Source organism: Carcharodon carcharias, chromosome 2, assembly GCF_017639515.1.
Source record: "Carcharodon carcharias isolate sCarCar2 chromosome 2, sCarCar2.pri, whole genome shotgun sequence".
NCBI classification, from domain to species: Eukaryota; Metazoa; Chordata; class Chondrichthyes; order Lamniformes; family Lamnidae; genus Carcharodon; species Carcharodon carcharias.
The window spans coordinates 199,659,607-199,680,565 of record NC_054468.1 but is presented as its reverse complement, the minus strand read 5'-3'; the positions used below and the strand labels follow the sequence as shown (position 1 = coordinate 199,680,565).

At 40.4% G+C, this 20,959-nt stretch overlaps 1 long non-coding RNA gene across 1 annotated transcript; it reads right to left on the bottom strand.

Moving 5' to 3' along the window:
• Positions 1-2,073: 2,073 nt before the first annotated feature.
• LOC121292417 lies at positions 2,074-20,554 on the bottom strand. The gene is made up of 2 exons (XR_005946264.1): positions 20,047-20,554; positions 2,074-5,015 (listed from the first exon to the last, which is right to left on the bottom strand). It is a non-coding gene; the product is annotated as an uncharacterized LOC121292417 (long non-coding RNA).
• Between the last annotated feature and the right edge of the window lie 405 nt (positions 20,555-20,959).

Here is a 20,959-nt window from a genome sequence, read left to right as displayed (position 1 = left end):
AACCCACATCAAAGACAACTAATCTTTTAATAACTTCTATGAGTTGTCAATCAAACTGAACTTACAAACCACCTCCCCCCAACCACCCCACCCCCGAACCATTGTTAGGATAATTGTAGGTTGTGGAAAGCAGCCAGTCATTAATAATGAAATAATGATAGGCCTTAGGGGTAATGTCAACAAACGGTTATTGTATCTGCCAGAACTATGTTTTTTCAACTATCACTGACACAGACAGACTTTTTATTCAAATATTTAAATGGGTGGTGATTTAAATATCTTGACAGCTTGAATTTTTTCAACTCTCACTGACTCTGACAGGCTGGTTATTTATTTTTTAAAGGTTGGGATTTAAATAATTTGGCAGTTCTACATATCTTATTCGCCCTTCATGAACATTTATGTTTCCTCCATAAATTCATGACTTTCACACTGCGGGATAAAGCCCTTGCTACAGTGAAAATTGGGCATGCTTGAACTCACCACTGAATTCAAATGACCCAGCTGAGTTTGGGTATCCTGTCTGTTTTCCCCTTTCCCCTTCTGGCGAAAATTGGATCTCTCGGAAATGGAGACAGGACTTCTGAATCCAAGTCCCATCCACCATTTTTAAACATCCATGGAATTTCCACAACTCTGTGAAAATCTGGCCCTATATGACCAATCTCATTTTCACAAAAAGGTGAGTTGTCAGGTAGCTTTAAATTGTCACATTGCTGGGGGGAGCAACAGTGCACTCAATATACCTTCCTGGAGAACTGCTTACAGACCCCTCTTGTTCCTTTCCTGTTAGTGAGCCATGCCACTTTTCATTTCTCCGCCCCTCATGTAGTTTTCCAGCTCCCACCCACCAACTCATACCCCAACCCATCACTACCTCCTTTGTGTTCCCACTCTGCCATGTCAGGCTTCAATCCTCCCCGAATAATTCCAATGGCCTTGCTGGGGACTATCTTCACGAACCTAATGCCTATCCCTTTTACCCCACTCAGCTGACAGAATGCTTTGTTGGGCCTTTCTATATCCGCTATTTTGGCTTGGTGTCCAGTTTTTCCAATGACCCTTTGAGGTGCCATAGGTCATTTTTTTTACACTAAAGATGCTTAAAATTGCAAATTATTGTTGATTAAGAAAAACCGAAAAAAAAATCCTTTCAATGGTTTAAAAATGTGCCAGATTTTCCAGAGTGTTCTTTCCTTCTCTATCAATGTGGCATCTGTTCTAAATGACAGGACTGAGATTGGGAAGTTACTTTGCATGTAATCACATTGGTTCACTTGAATTATATCACATAATCCATTAAATCTTCAGCACCAAATAGTCTTCAATATCTATGGATGCATTAGGCTAAAAACCAAAGAGGCTAAATATTCTACAAAAAACCCGCAATTTGTTATAATGATCTATTTAACTCATGTTGGACCCTACTAATTTGATTTTATTTTTTAAGAACATGATGACTCATTTGTAATATATTCTTTATTTCAATCACTGAATAATATTTTGTACCTAATTGCAGTTTAAATGTTAAAATAGCATTAAATTGTGTAATAGCTGTACTGACTGATATATTCCAGCTCACAATAAAGATTTCAGTTTCCTTTCTTATCAACACTTCTGATGATAAAATATTTGTGTCTAAACGAGTGGTTTTCAAAATGACAATTTTAATGATTTCCGTTAATAGACCTTATATTGCTAGCTCTTTAACAATGTGCGTGAAGCAGAACTTGAGTTGTGCTCTTACCCGTTGATTCTTGACAACCGTCATTCTCAGAGGGAAGAGAAAATCTGCACATTTTAACTCAATGATCCTATAGAAGATTTTAAAAAATACATTATGAATAAGTCATCATGTTCTTTGAGAAAAGGATCAGATTAGCAGAACACAACATCAACGAGCCAAAATATTACAATTGATCAATGATACTTTAGATTAATCATCCTCATATTTTGGTCAGGTAACAGGACAATAACAGGTTTGATTAAAAAATCGGTTTGATCAAAAAAATGTAATTTGCTGGGCAAAAATCTAAAAACTAATCCCAAAATGAAGAATCTTTAGGACTGCTGTTTTATTTTTGAGGAAGTTGCTTGAATCAAGCTTTATTTTTAAATCTTGTAATTTGACTCTTTTAACAAAGGTACATAAGGAAAGGAGGGATTCTCATCTTCAATTATTGTAGCCATACATTTGTAATGATACAGCAGTCAAACTTCATTTAAATTTGGTCCAAGCACCTCGACGATGATGGCCTTTTGAGAGAGTTGGCTGCCAAGGTATGGGAAGTGCTCAACATATTCCAGAGTCTCTCCTTTAACATATATGGGAGGTGGAATATTTGACTGACTAGGTATAGGCTGATATATGAATTTTGTTTTGGCAAAATTCAAGGACTGGCTGAGTCTCTTATGTGCAGAATTGAAGAGATTAGGAGGACCTTGCAAATCTGTTGCAGAGCGGGCAATGACACTGCAGTCATCTGCAAACTGTAGATCATATATGTCTCTGGTGGTCAGTTTAGTTTTGGAATGGAAGTGCCTGAGGCTAAAGAGTTTTCCATCTATGCAGTATTTAATACTGACAACAGAAGGTAGTTGATCTTTGAGGGGAATAGTCATAGTAAATAATATGGGGGCTATCGCACAGCCTTGCTTGACCCCGGTCTGGATTTTGAAGGCATCTACTTCAGATCTCCTAGACAGCTGCAGTAAGATAAAAAGCTGAGTTTTGGAAATGGCAGTGTTGACTGATATATCCCAGCTCATAATAAAGATTTCAGTTTCCTTTCTTATCAGCATTTCTGATGATTAAATATTTGTGTCTAAATGAGCAGTTTTCAAAATGACAATTTTAATGAGTTCTTATTAAGAATAGAGCTTATATCCCTAGCTGTTTAACAATGTGAATGACGCAGTTGTAGGATTGTGATGAAGTTTCTTGGACATCCAAATCTCTGGAGCACAAACCACAGAGCCTCATGATTTACTGAGTCAAATGCTTTCATCAGGTTGATGAATGCAATGATGGGCTCTGATGTTGTTCTCAACATTTTCCTTGGATTTGTCTGGCAACAAAGATTATGTCAGAGGTTCCTCTGGAAAGTCTAAAGCCACACTGTGTCTCGGAGGATTTCCTCAACCATTGGAAGTAGACGATTCAGGAGAATGCATTTCAGTTTCTTCCCAGCTTATGGACAAGAGGGAAATACTTCAATACTTCCCATAGCATGAATTATCTCCCTTCTTGAAGCCAGTTATGACTGTCACATTCCTGAAGTCAGGGTCGGGGTAGAAGTACTTTCTCTTCTGAAATCCGTAGAATGAGTGCATGCAGTCTTGCTGTGAGCAAAAAGCCCACCAGCTTTGAAGATCTCAGCTGGAATACCATCGGGGCTGCAAGCTTAGTTATTTTTCTTCCATGTGATTGCTTGTTGCAGCTCTCCCATCAATAGTGGTTCAATAGTGGATTCTACCACAGGGTGCTGGGGGACAGCCTGGAGAGTATCAGCTGTCACTAAGAATTCATGGTTGAAGGTTTCTTGAAAATGTTCTTTCCAACATTGACGGATCGCATTGTCATCCTTAAGAAGAGAAACACCATCTTATGAGCAAAGGGGATTTTGTCCATTTGACCTTGGTCCAGACATGGCCCTGGTGGCTTCAAAAAAGCTTCACATATCATGATGATCAGCATATTGTTGGATCTCCCAGGTTTTCTCTTCCCACCACACATCCTTTATTTTCCAGATTTGTCTTTGGGTGTCAGCTTTGAGCCGTTGGAATGTTGACTTGTGACATTGGGCTGTTTTGCCAGGCAATGCAGACTGCTCACTTTTGTTTCATGAGTTAGCATGGTTAAGCATTATTTTTGTCGAACCAGCCTTTGGGACAATGATATTTGAACTCAATGGTGTGGACACAGGAGTCTGGTAGAGTTGACTTTATTTGATCCCACTGTTCTGAAATTGAGTTGGATGAGTAAAGATTTTCCGGATTGGTCATAAGCTGCACTTGGAACTCCACTCTTCAGTTGGGCTACTTTGGGGCTGAGACATTGATCTTCTTCCTCTTCAACATTTGGGTCTTGCTGGGTGGATGTTTTTATGCTGGGTGGATGTTCATCACCAATTGAACAAGTCAATGATCCTTCTAGCAGGCATCAGTACCCCAAACATCACTTAGATATTTGACTCCAACAATGATATAATCCAAGAAGTGCCAGTTCTTTCATCTAGGATCCCTCCATGAGGTTTTGTAATTTTCCTTCTGGCAGAAGAGGGTATTTGTTATAATGAAGCCATGCTGAGCACACTTTGTGAGCGGGAAGACACTATTTGTATTGGCTTTTCTCACCCCATTTTTCCCATCATTTCCATTCCAGACATCAGAGTCACAGCTAATCCTGAAATCCCCCAGAAGTACAATCTTTGCCTCTTTTGGGATGGCAGTGAGGACTCCATCAATGTCAGAATAGAACTTTAACATCTTCAATGGAGTCCATGGTTGATGGTGGCATATTGGTTACAGCTGAGTTGTAGGTGAAGTATCATGAGTCTTACATTTATACAATTGGGGAGTTCTGGTAATGCATCCAAGATCATATTCCAGATGGCAAAACCAACTCTGTGGGGAGGAGGGTCTGTTATGATGTGGCAGATAACGTGTGCCAAGTGGACCAAATCTACAAGCAAAACTTCGCCATGGTATCACCATGGTTTTGCAATTTGTATTTATTACGAGAAGATCTGTGCACTGAATTCAGAAGTAATGAGTCCATCAGGTCCCTAGCCATGTGAGACTCTGGGTGTTGCTAGGTGCCAACCAGCCACGGCCCGCTGTTGCTCCTGGGCAGTGTGTGTGGGAGCCCCTGCTGCCCCTTCTTCATGAGGTTGCTGCTCCTGCCTTTGCACGGCCAGGTGCCTCAGTCACTCTCTCCTCCATCTTCTACAATCTCTGTAGGCCATCAGGCATACAGCTAGGTCACCAGGATCCATGATCCTGACGTGGTCCTCCTGCAGCATCAAAAAGAGAGAGACATGGTTATCATGAGCGCCTCCAGCAGTGACTACTACATAGCCAGCATTGATGAGGAGATTGTACAATGTGTGCAGTCCAACTGCTCTGTGGTTCAATAAAGTGGTGGCGGACTCGAAGTCTGTGACGGGCGGGTGGGGGGTTGAGGCGGGATAAGGTATGGAGCGCTTGGTGGCCCTTTGGTGCTTCCACAATGATTGCATGGGCGGATGGGTTGGAGCCTGACCCCAATCGTATCACTGTGGCTGTGCCTGATCTGTCTTAGTTGCAGAGGCATGATCAGTTTATACAGATGTCCCTAATGCGTGGCCCAACTCCCTCGCTTACCCCACCCCCTACCTTGATTGCCTGTGCACAGGATACAACGAGCATTCACCCCCGAGGCTGGCCGGCACTTGCGCTCCCAGCCACCCCTCCACCCCTCAGCAGTCGCCTCCGAGGATGGCCAGCACTTGCCCCCAGACACCCCCCACCCCTCTGTGGTCGTCTGCAGGGCCGGGCATCAGTTTGCCCCGCTCCTCTGGCACCCCTGAGGCCTGTAAACAACGAGCGAGCTGTGGTGAACGCTGCTGCTCAATCACCTCAGTTCTCCCAATGTGACGGCCATCAAGTGCACGTCGCCTGCATGCTGTTGTGAAACACATTGGCATGTTTTCCCGCCAACGTGAACAGTCAATACGGTGGGGTTCCAAGACCCTGGTGGGAAGGACTTTTAATTATATGCTAACGTATTACAATTAGTCTCCCGCCGACCAATGGAAGAAAACGCGGCTCGCCATCGGCAGGCTGAGCAGGAGATCGCGACCTGCCTTCATGCCATCATGAAGTTGGTCCTGCCATACTTTTCGCACGCACCACCTATCACACCCGCCACCAGCAGGCTTGGAAAATTCCGCCCTCAGTCTTAGCCAAGGTCACCACCAAATTAGCTTCTTACAGTTAATCGAGCAGTTGTTTCAGATGTTGTAAATGCTCTTCTCACATTTGACTGAAAACTATCAAGTCGCAAATATAAACAGCACAATTGCTCATCCCTGCAATTACTTTGTTTGTCAATCTTTGGAATGTTGCTGGTGAATTTTTCGTACCAAATTGATATAGTCCATCTGGTGTCACAAAAGCTGATATCTCATTTATCCTCTCCGATAACTGTACTTGTCAATATCCTCTCAGCAAGTCAATCTTTGTGATAAACATTGATTGTCCCATTTTCTCAATGCAGTCTTCTAACCAATAGGATATGAATCTGCTTTTTTCCACTGCATTCACCTTCTGATAATCTTTTCAATAATTGTGTTGCATCTGGTTTCGGTACCATCACAATTGGCAAACTCCAGTTACAGCAACTAGACTCAATTATGCTATTTTGAAGCATGAATTCAATTTCTTTCTGTACTTGTGATCATTTTGCTGGATTTAATCTATAAGGATGTTGCCTTATTGAAACGGAATCACCCACATTTATATCATGTGTAACTAAATTTGTCCTCCCTAGCTTATTCCTACAAGTAGCTTTGTGTGACTGCAATAGCTTCTCCAAATCACTTTGACACTTGTATGGAAGGTAACTCAATATTACATTAAAATTTTTAAGTACCCCCTCATTATCCAATTTGACTAGAGGAAAATCAATTTCAGAATCTCTCATTTCTATCTCTTTCTCTTTATCTACCCCCACTAATACCTCCTTTTGGTCACCTTCCCTGTCAAAGTATTTTTTAAGCATGTTTACATGACATACCCTTTGCTTCTTCTATCTGAAGTATTTATTAAATAATTTATTTCACTCAGTTTCTTTTTCAATCCTGTAAGGCCAACTAAATCTTGCCTTTAATGGCTCACCCGATACTGGTAATAAAATTAACACACTACCCCCAGCAACAAAATTACGAGCTGTGGCTCTCTTAACTGCTTTCATCTTCATTGCTCGCTATATCTTTAAATGTTCCTTAGCTAACTCACATACTCTGTTCAATTTTTCTCTGAAGTTTGTCACATAATCCAGGAGAGTAGTTTCTGAATTTTGATCCACTAATTTCTGCTGAATCAACTTTAGTGGTCCCCTTACCTCATGACCATAGACTAATTCAAAAGGACTAAATCCAGTTGGTACATTAGGAGCATCCCTAATAGCAGATAACAAGAATGGAATTCCCCATCCCAATCCTGTGGCATCTCTCTAAAGCACCTTGTGATTCAGGATGCTAAGCGGTTGACTTAAGCCGTTTTATCCCCAAGCTGTTCATTACTTCCTTAAACAGCTGTGACTTGAAATTTGAACTCTGATCCAATTGTATTTTTTCTGGCAATCCATATCTTGTAAATCATTTAGTCAACTCTTTCACAATTTGCTGCAATATTTCGCAATGGTATTGTTCCGGAAACCTTGTAGACACATCCACTATTGTCAGCAAGTATTGATTTCCACTTTTAGTCTTAGGGAGGGGCCCTACACAATTAAAAACAGGATTCTAGTAAAGGGTTCCTCAAATGCTAGAATCAGAATTAAAGATGCTGGTTGAAACACTTCTTGAGGTTTCCCTGTCACTTGACATGTGTGATATGTTCTACAGAATGTGACAACATCCTTATGCAATCCAGGTCAATAGAAATGTTTTTGTATTTTCATCTGAGTCTTCCTAATTCCTAAATGTCCCCCTATTGGAATTTCATGAGCTACTGTCAATATCTTTTTTCTGTATCCAGATGGTATAACTATCTGATGTGCTACCATTCATCTACTGAAACATGAGATAGTCTCCATTTCCTCATTAGCACATTACCTTTAAGGTAATAACATTCTGAATACATTCTGCCTCTGTTTCCGAGTAAGCTGTCTGATATAACTGCTTTATTCAAGGATCCTTCTGCTGTAACTCTACCAATTTCCTTGAGCTAAACCTATTTCATTGTGGAAGGTAAATTTAAAGAGTAAATGTAAAACAGGTGAGGTGATTGTTCGAGAAGTGGAAAAATTGCCCATTGCAGGCATTCAATTTATTTTAGGTAGTGACACAGCTGGGTCGCAGATGTTGGTGATGCCTACTGTGGTTGAGCAGCCTGTAAAGGTGCATTCAACAGAAGTGTGGCAGAACGAACATCCTGGATTGTTTCCAGATTGTGTCGTAACAAGATCGTTGTTCATTCCTCAACTTCATTCCTCCATTCTCTCTCCCTGAACAATCTTATCAAAGATAGTATCAGCTAATTGAATATCAGCAGCTTTTCCCTGCCTTTTAAATTCATCCTCTTCCTGAGTTAACCTCTGAGTTTACAATCTTGTTATGACACAATCTGGAAACAATCCAGGATGTTCTTTCTGCCACACCTCTGTTGAATGCACCTGTACAGGCTGCTCAACCACAGTAGGCATCACCAACATCTGCGACCCAGCTGTGTCATTACCTAAAATAAATTGGATGCCTGCAATGGGCAATTTTTCCACTTCTCGAACAATCATCTCACCTGTTTGACATTTACTCTTTAAATTTACCTTCCACAATGGAATAGGTTTAGCATCTCCATAAATCCCACATATTATCATTTTTCCTGCAGCACTCCCTCTGAACAACACACATCACTAACCCATAACATTAAGGATTGACTAGCCTCTGTATCCCTTAAAGCTTTAATATCTTTGCATGCTCTGCCCTGTACATATGGAAAGACTTTCCCTTCACATACAATATATTTAAACATTTCTGAAACCTGCCCTTCAGAAATCCCTTGGGTAAATTGTGAACACATTCCCACTTCTTTACCTATCACTGATTCTTCCTACTTCACCTGTACACAAACCACTGTTTTTTTTCCTGTGTCTGGATCTCAGAACCTACAGTACTTTTATTTCCAGAACTTTTCTGCATTCCCACTACTGTAACAGATTTTCCCTGTAACCAGCAACATATTGACCTTGTGTGCCCACCTCATTACAATGAAAACACCTCAGTTTTCAAGTGTCACTTCTACCTTTAGCACCTTCCTTTTTGGTCTGAGAAAAACTTCCTGAGAATTTCCAATTGCTCCTTCTCTTCCCTGACTACCTACCTTCCTTTCATCTTCCCATTTACTATCCTTCTTGGATTTAAAAGGGTGACAACAAAAAGGTCTAGATCTATGAACTAACACAATCATCTGCTGCTTGCCTTGCCGTTTTAACCCTCTGTTTTTCCACATGAGTTCTCACTACTGAAGGAATTGAATCTTTACATTCTTCCAAAAGAATTTCTCTAAGAGCTGCACATGTTGTCTCTACCTTTGAACTCTACTGGTCAAAATTACTTTGTTTTACTCTCACAAACTCAATATAAGTTTGACCAGGCTGCTTCCTTATATTCCTAAATTTCTGCATGTACATCTCAGGAATCAATTCACATGCACTCAAAATAGCCTTTTTTACTGCATCACAATCCAGCGATACTTCTTCCAAAAGTAAAGAATAAACCCCATGAGCTCTACCTACCAACCTCTCTCCCTCTCCTCCTCTCTTTCCTCCTTTGCTATTTTCTCCAGTGCCAATTCCCTTTCCTGTTTTCTTTCTCTCTCCTGCCTTTCCGCTTGCTCCCTTTGAAATGCCTTTCTCTTTCCTTTTCCTTTGTCTCTAATTCCAGTTTTTTTTTTCATTTCCATTGCTTGTTTATGTTCAGTCTTCTTCATTTGTAACTGAAGTCTCACTACTTCCAGCTGTGACTCACTAGTTTCATGTATCCCTTTCAATTTCAAATGCTGTGCTATGACTTCAATTATGTCTGCTTTCTTTGCCCCTACAGTTAACCTCAACCACAACATATCTGCCAATTCTGCTAACTTACCCTTAGATACTTTTTGTAAACCAATCAGAGTTATATCTTCTGCTCCAGGAAAAGTCTTAGCTGTGGATAAAACCATTTTTGCAGTCTCACCATGTTAAAATCTTTCACACCAATTCCTGAGTTTAATGTTCTTCTAGTACTCGTAGCCTCAAGATTCACCAACTCCAAACCAATCAAGGAATTTCAAATATCCCGCAAAGAGCCCTCAGTTTTGTTATGATGTTGCAGATGATATGTGCCAGGTGAACAAAATCCACAAGGGAAACTTGGGCACGTTATCACTATGGTTTTGCAATTTGTATTTATTACAAGAAGACCTGTGCACTGAATTCAGAAGTAATGACTCCACTAACGCCTTTAGAGATTTTAAAAACCAAATTAAAACATTTATTAACAAAAGAAAAGATTTCAAGCACATGCATAAGATTACAGTTACTCAATACTGTTACAAATCCCAAAATTCCTAATTAACCTGACTCTCAAGTACACCCCCCCTCCCCCACTCGCTCCTTAAAGGCAACAGTCCAAAATAGATTTTAAATTAAAAAAACCAAGCCAGCAAGTTTGCCACAGCATCCACCTGACAGTGGAATTCCCAAGGCTTTCCTCCACCTTTGGTTACTGGACACAATGGACTTCTGCTAAAATGGCTGGAGGCTTCCCCAAGGCTGTTTTAAATGGCTCTCTTAGATCTTACATGGCCCCCAACATAGCCTTCCATTCCTCTTTATATATGTTTCTCTCTCTTTAATCTGTAAATTCCACTGTTCTAAAGGTCTTTGGAAATTTATTTTTCCCATAATATAAAAATCTTTCATATTGCCAATATGATCAGTACCTTTGGGAAAAATAAACACACTGCTTGACTTTACTTATCTTGTTAGTTGTAAACATCATATCATCCCTTTGAAACCCAAACAACCCCTTCACATTTAAAAATGCAAATTTATTTCACACCCTACATGCTTGGACCTTATTTATGTTTACTCAGTATTTCAAATAACTTTTATATAACTTATTTTGATAATTCCAAGTCTGCACTCTATCTGACTCTAATGCAATTAAATTATACAGGCAGACCCATCCACACCTGCACCCATAAACCTACTTTACAATAAACCACAATAATATAATGAAAAAAATGTTAGTTTCAAGACAAGCCACTGCTGGCAGTGTTAGCTTTCCAGTAGAAGGTGTATCGCCCTTCTTGTTCCTTCAGCTGCCCCTCCCCAGGAAGGCGGGTCTCACTGAGGGTAGTGATGTCAATTTGGAATCTTGGTGGCTCATGTGATACGATTGCAGTTCTTCTTTCTGGATGGTCACTCTTGAGATTAGCCATGAGAGTTCTAACATTCCAAGTTACAAAATTTAAAGTTTACTTTCTTTGACCATGAAGGTGGTGATCACTCAGGGTGTGGTACCCCAGCCAGAATAAAGTAGGACAGCCTATTTTTAGAACATCTTTTGTAGCCCCCTCCCTTTTTGGGGTGAGCAGAGGGTATCCTAAAGAGAACTGCTCAGTCAGCAAGGCTCTTAACCAAAGACACCTCTGACCCAAGACAAGTGACCAACGACCTTCAAGCATTAGTTGCCTGTGTGCAGGTCTTGACTAGAGACTGCCAGGTTCACAGCCCTCTCCCTGTCGCCAATTCTCCATCGCCACAGGATTTGACAAATGAGCCCTGGTAGAAGCCAGCACGTGACTGTGTTTGATGTGGGGACCTTGGTGCACCGTCTTTATCCACAGGGTCTGGATAGGTTGCTGGTTATGTTTCAGTGACATGTCAAACCACGGGACAGAATATTGCCGTTGGTGAGCTGGGGCGGGCCCGACACGTCGACTTTGTAAAATGATGCGTGATGATGTTGGGCGTGCATCCCAACTTCATCGCGCATCATTTTGACATTTAGTTCGGTGGGCGTGTCCCAGAGGTGGTTATGCGTCCACCGGACTGTCAGCTTATTGTGGCCATTTAAAAAGTAGTTAAGCTAGCTTAGAATGCTGCCCATCCAATCCTAAGCGGTCTTTACGTTTTTCAGGGAACTTCATCCACGGGTGGGATGAGGTTTCCTGAAGGTTTTATGAAATAAATAAGAGATAAATTTTCCACACTTCACATACTTTCCAGCTCATGTGACACTGTCACATGAGGGGACATGTTTAAATATATTTTTACTTTATTTTTTATTGAAAAGTTCTAGAATCCATTCAATCTCCCTGAGGCAGAGAGAGCGCAGGCCCCTGCTCTCCCTCCTCCCACCCACCCGCACAGGTAGTGCTGAGCGTTACTGGCCGGCTTAATTGGCCCGCCCGCATAAAATGGCAGCGTGCAGCCGATTGTGGGCGGCGATCGGCTCCATGCCTGCCCGACGGGGAGAGAATTCTCTTCCCCGGAAATTTGTCTGTGAGACCTGACTTTCTGCAAGTTGGATGCTGCATATCCCTACACATAACAGTGACTACACTTCAAAAATACTTCATTGGCTGTGAAATGTTTTGAGATGTCCAGTGGTCATGAAAAGCGCTATATAAATGAAAGCCTTTTTTTTAAACCATCAGTCACCTTTCTTGCATCTTGTGTAGTATCACTGTTGTTTCTTGTAATATTCTTATTATACAACTTTTGATTCCTTACACCCTGGATACTCCTAGTATTCGTCTCAATCATCCATCTCTGCTGTTAGTATCTTTCTCTTGTCAATTTTCCTCATGCTCCTGCACTCAGAGCCATATAATAATATAATAACTATCACCTCATAATCTCTTCATTTTTATCAAAACTGTTTCAGCCTTCCACATCCTGTTTAATTTTTCAAAAGTGGCAGAAGCAAATCCAATCCTTCCTTTAACATCTCATGATTCCCATTCTCTGACGCTAACCCGCCAAGATATACAGACCTGTTCAGCACCCCCTCCAACTATACTGCGTAGAACTTCCTGATATTTCCCAAACAACATGATCTCTTGTGTGATCTGTAATCCAAATTTTCTAATCTCCATGTACACCTCATCAATTAGTTTCTGCAGATCTGTTTTAGGTGTTGCTATAAGGTCAGTGTTATCAGCAAATCTGCATTTGTTTAAAATTTTGCCACGTAAGGAATCTCCTCCAATATCTTTTAATGCATGATCCATTCTTGCTTCTAGTACTACATTAAATAAATTAGGGGATGGTGTGTATTTGTGTCTCACTCAGTTGTTGATTGAAGCCATCCTATCAGTTTACTATTCACCCTAACTGCACTCAGGGATTTATAGATGTTTTCCATCAGTCTGACACATTTTTTGGGAATACCATACATCCGCAAGACAAGACATGGCATATCTCTCTCTTATCATACACCATCAAAGGCTAGCTTAAAATCCAGATGTGGAAACTTGTTGTAGAGCCAGTGAGAGACCTGCGGTGGTAATTTTCAGGAAGGCCTGCCAAGTCACACATCAATCAGGCAGTGACGAAGCCGACAGTGGGCCTTCCCCTGGAATCAAGAGCAAGGGCGCAAGTCCTGCCTATTGAGAGCTGCCGGCCAATCAGAGGCTGGCAGAACTTGTGCTCAGCAGCGCCACAGGGGAGGTGGTGGCTGCTGCTGGAAGGACAGCCCCCCCGCCCCCCTCCAGGTTAGGGGTGGTTTCACAGGGGGAGGGGTCACACGGAGAGGGGGACATGGGGTTCTGGAAGCAAAGGCAGGGAGGAGGCTGTCAGTGGGCCCCCCTTCTCAATATCCAGTACCTTGATCAGGCACTGATTGCCTTTGATCGAGAGCTCCCCCCAGGTGACAAGCGGCCTACATAGGTTCACCTGTCGTGTACACCGTATGGTGACAGGCCAGCTTGTGCCTAGGTTAATCACAACAGTGGTGGGATGAGGCCCTTAAGTGGTCATTAATTGGCCACTTAAGGGCCTCAATAGGCAGCAGGATGGGAAGGTCAACCATGCGCCTTCTTGCCCAGATCTCAATTTTGGTGGAGGCTGTAAGGTGGCAGGTTTCAGGTATGCCACCACCCTGCCTAAGTAAATGCCCATCCCACCTCCAAGGTGACCACCAGCAAGAGCAGAAGATTCCAACCCATGAAGTTATGTCCTATAAATTTCTCCAAAATCTGTCTTATTGCAGACAATTGATCCATCATTCTTCATCCTGATCTAAAACCAGCTTGTTCATCATGCAGTAATACCTGCATATCTTTTCATTCTCCTCTGCAGTGTCATAATAGATATTTCTCCAGGTATACTCTGTAAGCCGATGCCTTTGTGATTGCTGTATTCACTTATCTTTTTCGAAGATTGTTATTATAATTTTCTCCTCAGTCTCCAGGTACTTGGGCTTCTTCCCAAATGTTGTTAAATAACCCTTGCTTCGTTTCCACTGTAAGTTCCCCACATGGTGGCAACAACTCTATAGTTACACTTTAGATACCAGGAGCTGCCTTCTTTTCCAAACTATTGATGAAAATCTTTCCTTGATCTTCCATGAAATCTGGCAATGACTGCTTTAAATTTGAACAGGGGGGATTCTCCAGAACTGATTTATCCACCATGCTCTGTACATTGTATAGAACTTAAAAATATTCTTTTCACTGCTTGCATAATACAAGAGGAAATTTAGAAATGTAGTTAAAAGTTTGCTTAATAGACAGCAGGCAAAGAGTTGGAGTACACGCTCCAAATGACCATGGTTTGATGCAGTGTACCCCAGGGTCAGTCCTGAGTCCATTTTTCTTCTCAATGCAGACGATTTGGACTTCAGCATAAGGGACATAACCTTGAAGTTTGCTGCTGAACAAAAGTAGGAAATTTGGCAAACAGTGGGGTGGACTGTCAAAGACTTAAGGAAGACAGAAATAAATTAGCAGACAGGGCAGATCAGTGGCAGATGCAATTTAATGTGGATCATCTGAGCTGACACACTTCGGAAGGAAAAAAGGAATGGGATCATAGACATAACTGGAAGATACTGAAACATGTGGATGAACAGAAACAGAGCTTGAGAAGTAAGCATGGTAGTTAAAGCTATTAAAAAGGTTAATGAAATTAATTAAAAATTTATTTAAAGAAAGCACTGGTTAGGCCACAGTTGAGTACTGTATGTAGTTTTGGTTATCCCATTAATGGAGAGGTGATGGAGGAGGTTTTGGTCACTGGACTAGTATTCCGGAGACCTAGGGCAATGCTTTGGGGACACACGTTCAAATCCCACCATGGCAGGTGGTGGAATTTGAATTCAATAAAAATCTGGAATTAAAAGTCTAATGATGACCATGAAACCATTGACGATTGTTGTAAAAACCTAGTTGGCTTGAGAAGGAAATCTGCTGTCCTTACCAGACCTGGTCTGGCCTACATGTGACTCCACACTCACAACAATGTGGTTGACTCTTAAATGCCCTCTGAACAAGGGCAATTAGGTTTGGTCAATAAGTGCTGGCCTAGCCAGTGATGCCCAGATGAACGAATTTTTAAAAAACCATAGCGTGGGTCTAAAGCAGATTCACCAGAATGATGCCTGTGTTGAAAGACATGTGATTTCCACTGGGAGAGCTGAAGGCTAAGATGAGAAATATTGAGATTTTTATTGAACCATAAAGTATTTTGATAAAGTAAAACCACTTCCTCTGTTGGGCAGCTGATGAAATTAATTTAGAAGGATCACTAAAGAAGCATAGAGAGACTAGGAGTGGTTGAAACAGAGATCATTGCATTGCTTAAGGAATAACTTAATAGATGGTTGAAGAAGAAAAAGGTTACAAGGTTATGAGGAGAGATTCAGAGAACAGGACATTAGGTTTCAATTTCTTTAGCAAACAACCAGCACGGACAGCATGAAACCACAGGTCTCTCTATGGTTTTATATTGGACTCTGTATTCTATTTAACCTCCTGCTTCTGACCTATGTTTATTCAGTAAATGGACACAAAGTGGTGAGTACTTCCCATTTATTATAACAAAGGGTATTGCCACACTCAATGGCACTCAACTTAGGTGAAAACAAATATCATAAGGAAACTATGCCCAATTTTTGTTCTAAATTAATTTTCGCTAGTGAGTACCAGGTACAAATAGCCGTCTCATGTAATGTTGCATGAGGTACAAAGCAAAGGCCAATTACTTCTGGGCAGCCTGGCTAAAATCAGGGAGCAGGCAACTCCAGACCACAACTGTACAGACTGAGAATGGTTAGAAACAGGCTGCCTGCTTTCTCTGCATTCAGGGAATAGTGAGTAGCGCCAGAGAGATGAGTCTAAAACACTTTATATTGTATAGGAATTGAGGTATAGGATGTGTGAAAATGTAAATTCTACTTTGTGCAATGATAGAAACCTGGTTTAGTGTGTGTGCACAAGGAGTATAAGATTTGCAGTGAAGGACATAAATGAATGTGTATGACCCTTCCTGAATGTTCTAAACATCTAAGTCTCAACACAACTCAGTCAGGATATATTAGCCAATGTGAAACAGATAAAAATAGCATAGAATCAGATGTACATTTTTGATAAATGTGAATAATTTATGTAAATATTAAAAATATATGTTCAAATTCCCAAAGTAAGCTTTAGAGAATTTCAACTATTCAGTTACATCTGGGAATTTGGAACACTTCTAATTGTGTAGGGGGTCTTCCTATTTATTGTGGTTTGAAGGTGGTTCCCTTTTAACTCACAATAAAATTATTGTATTAGTTGATTGTCGCTCATTTTTTAGAGAAATCATTGGTGCAAGCACTCAATGGTGAAAAGGGAATTAATTATAAATACGTGATTTTATTTTTAAAAAGTCCTTGATGTAATACCAGTATCTCTCCAGATGGTGGCACTCTGTCTACATGTCAAAGGTAAACTCTGCAATGTATTAAGCTTGGTCATAATTTGCAGGGATGGATTACTGAATGTACATCCTGAATGAGTCACATTTATTGATTTTAGAACAACTACAAGTTTTAAAGCTACAATTCTTCATATGATGTTTGTACTTTCTTGGCAGATCAGATTCAAGCAATGAATTGTTATTGATGCTCACACAAAAGTGTCTGTATGAAGAAATTGGGAGTCCACATTTGTTGTAGCCTTTGTACTGATTTGTTTGGTGCCTTGATGCACTAGACTAGAAAAGTTGGAGGAATGAGTTCCACCTGACAGAATAACAATGAATCTCTAACTTGCCAGTCATCAGAAAGAGAGCCAACTCATGTCATTCCCAGTGGATATGGATGCAGGACGGTGACAGGGGTTTAAGGAATAGGGGACTAGCTAATTTTTTGGTTATTAATGAAATTTGAAGATTCCAGGGACAACATTAAAACTATATATGTTTACTTCCCCCTTAGCACATTTGATAAATGCATTTTCCACTTTGGTGCTGACTCCTAGAATTCATAACGACTTTGATCCCTGGTCAGTACTGAGTTAACTAATCTCATTTGGGGTGACAGTGGACACACTATAGTTTTGTCATTGGGCTATGGAAGGGGGGAAATTAGTCAGACTTGCTGCTCCTGATTCAGTGGTTCCTGATTTCAGATTAGGGTAAGGCTGAACTCTTCCCCACTCCCTCAAGACGCCCACCCCCACCCACCCCAACTCCATCTTCGTGGTAGGTGCAGGAAGGCACGTGAAAGTAGACCTCACTCAGCAAGAGTCAGCACCTTCAGAAAGAGAGGACTTTTTGGAGCAGAAGAAAATAATTAGTTTTTATGGAAATGATTGGACATCTTAGCATACTTATCATTTTAGTTATAGTCACACTGATCACAATTCGTGTAATAAAAGCACAATACTGCAGATGCTGCAAATTGGAAATAAAAACGAAGTGCTGGAAATACTCAGCAGGTCGGGCAGCATCTGTGGGGAGAGAAACAGAAGTAACATTTCGAGTTGAATGGGATTCTTCATCAGAACACACTTCTGTTCTGATGAAGAGTTATATTCAACTTGAAATGTTAATTCTCTTTCTCTCGCCCCAGGTGCTGCCAGACCTGCTGAGTATTTCCAGCACTTTCTGTTTTATGTGTAAAATTTTTATGCCTCTCAAACTTTTCTATAGATTACAAAGTGTTCTGAAACTTTTTCTCATGCTGGTGACCAAGCAAACCAATTGCTTCACTTCTGACAAAATGACTTCTTGTTTTTTTTAAAGACCCTTACATGTAACAGAAAAGTCAGATAAGGCTTCCTGAGCTTCAGTCTATATTGCTCCAATTCACCAGAAGCCTACTTACACACCTCTCACCCTTTTCCTTATAAGCTTTCCGCTTATTTCCCATCCTTCAAATTCCTTGTTCTTTTTTTTACAAACCTCTCCATGGGGTAACTCCACCCTTTGTATACTTTTCTAACCTCAGGCCTCCTTCTCCTGCTCTGTTTTTCTGACTCAGGTGTGTCTCTTTTTTTTTTGTCCACTGGGTATCTTTCAGTGCCTTACTCTAGGTCTGCCATTATTCTTAAATGAGCCTTGAATCTGAGCATTAGCAGGCCTTTTGACCACAGGGACATCAAATCAAGTCACACACTTGGACTTCCATGAGGAGCTGTTGCACAGCAATCAGGAGTCACAATCCTGGCTGGCTTCCCAATTCTCTCATCCAGAGACACTGAGCACAATTGTAGTGCCCCTACCTCTGTCTGCTGAGATTAGTTAACTCACCATGGATCATCAAATCTATTCTACTCAGTTATTTGCTCAAACACAAAGTCATTGGATCAAAGCATACTGTGCATACTTTTAAATTATTTTCTGGGCTACATTAAGAGTTAGGTGCAGTAACCCAGGAGGATGATGGGTGGCAGTCTTGAGTCATCATCCAGAAGTAAACCTAAATTACTCGATAATTTAGAACTGTCTTAAGCATGTTTTAAATTACATTTATTATTGATTTCCCATGTGTCTCCAAGATAACTGCAAACAGAGTTAAGCTACTAATACTTTGGATTACATATTTTATGCTTTTGCAATCCAAATTATATATATATTAACATCACGGTTACTTGCCTGATGCTAAAGTATGCCATAGATTTTTATAAATTCCACTTGTATCCAAAGATATCAGGAAGGGTAATGCTAAATTTGTATAATTCATAGGCAAGTTAAATTGCAACTTGTGTGCTGATGGCAGCAGATATTTTTCTCAATAATAAAGGCCAGATGTGGATTTTTTTCTGATGCTGAACCCTGAATAATTTTCAATGTTGCAAAAAAAACTGCATAGACAAAAGAAGTCAAATTATAAAGCCTAATCTGAGTTGGTTTTTTTATATTTAGCAAACTATAATAAGTGAAAAAGCAATACATAATTGGGACTGGTTAAAATGCATTAGGGAGCTACATAGTATAATACACATTCTCAAGTTAAGTTTACACATGCAGTGTACCTAAAATTGAGCCTAAGGACCCAAAACCAATATAGGGTTATATGCGTTTTGCAACAGTTTGATTTATTTCACATGTTTATAATGTGGAAATACAAATGCATAATCAATCATGAGCAGAAAGACTTTGTTTATAAAGAGGCCCTGTGACACAATACAAACCCAAATAACACAACTGTAATGTATTTAAGATTTTATGGATATATATATATTACATTTTATTCCTGAACATTTTAAAAGGGCTTGCATTATGTCCAAGTTAAATGGACTGTATAGTAGGCAGGTGGTCTCCAGTTAAATACAATTTACAAGCAACACTTCTAGTACCAAGTGTGGGACTTCTAATACGTTTCCTTCAAAATATAAATGGAGATTGGGGAAAGATAGACCAAAGATTACTTGCATGGCAATGTTCATGTATTAAAGAAGCATAACAATGCAAACGTAAGGGAAGAATTGGAAAAGGTTAATCTATCATTACCATCAAAATCAGAAAAATACATATATTGCCTTGTCACATCCTTTCAAACATTTTCAAGCATTCAGATACTGTAAATTAGTTTGAAGTACAGTTGCAGATAGATAGATACCTCATTAAATAACCCCTATGCCAGTATGTTGATAAGAGATCATTCAGTCTCCCCGAATCTCTAAACTTACCATTTCCATAGAGACAGCGTCCAATCAAATACAGATACCATTTAACATTCTAATTCTTGAAGCAGTGATCAGTTGACACCATTTCGTGTTAGGCTGTCTTGAGATATTCTTGGTTAAACATGCAGCGTTCAGCCAGTCAACAAGCTGCATTTTCAAACATTGTATTGGATTTCTTACCTCACTGAAATGTACTGTGTAATGTTCCCGAATTCCTAGTCCTTAGCGTTTATACTATATCTTTGAGAGATTTTTTTAAAAGAGAGGATTTCCAGCCCTATTCTGGTAATTATCACTATGGTTCTTATCCCTTAAGGTCACGACATACCATGCTCCAATAGAAAAGCTGAATCTCAGCCAAACCATTAGGATAACCCCATTGTCATAGCTTGGTCAAAATGTTCATATAAAAATTGAAGAGTGATTTGTTTTATTTCAGGTTTAGTCCCTGCTGCAGCCTGATTGCTAGACAAAACCTTACAAGTCACCATTTTCCTCAACCACTGCTAATTACAATAAGAGTATCACTGTGCCAGTGATAGAGCTCTGGGGAGACTGCATTTTATTACAGTCAGACACTAAAAATATCTGGTGACTAAATATTGCCACTCATTTGGGGCTGTGTGTGAAATAATTAACTGCCAGACACTGTAATGTCCATTAATTCTGCAACAGTGGCACGTTTATACCCAACACGCACAAATAATTCCTTAAGAAGGCACTAATCACACTAAAATGTTGTTCACTTGAGAAATGTGACATCTGGCATGAACACAAGTTGCTTGTAAACTGGATACAAGAGTCTGATTAAGACTTATTTTGCTTTTAGAAATGAATGCCCATTCGGATATTGTTACTGACTAGGCGAGCCAGAATACATACAACCAAGGCGGGGCTACTTTAGTAAGTTTTAAAAATGGTTAACATTACCACTTGTATTTTCTGCGTTGTACCAGTGCAGTGAGGGGGTTAATGACCTTTGTGGCGTCTTTGGGCTTCACTGCCATATTTGAGATGTTGCACACGAGGGCGCTCCGTTCTGCTCGGGGGAACCTGGTGTTTAATTATATTTGCAGCTCCACCAGTCAAATCC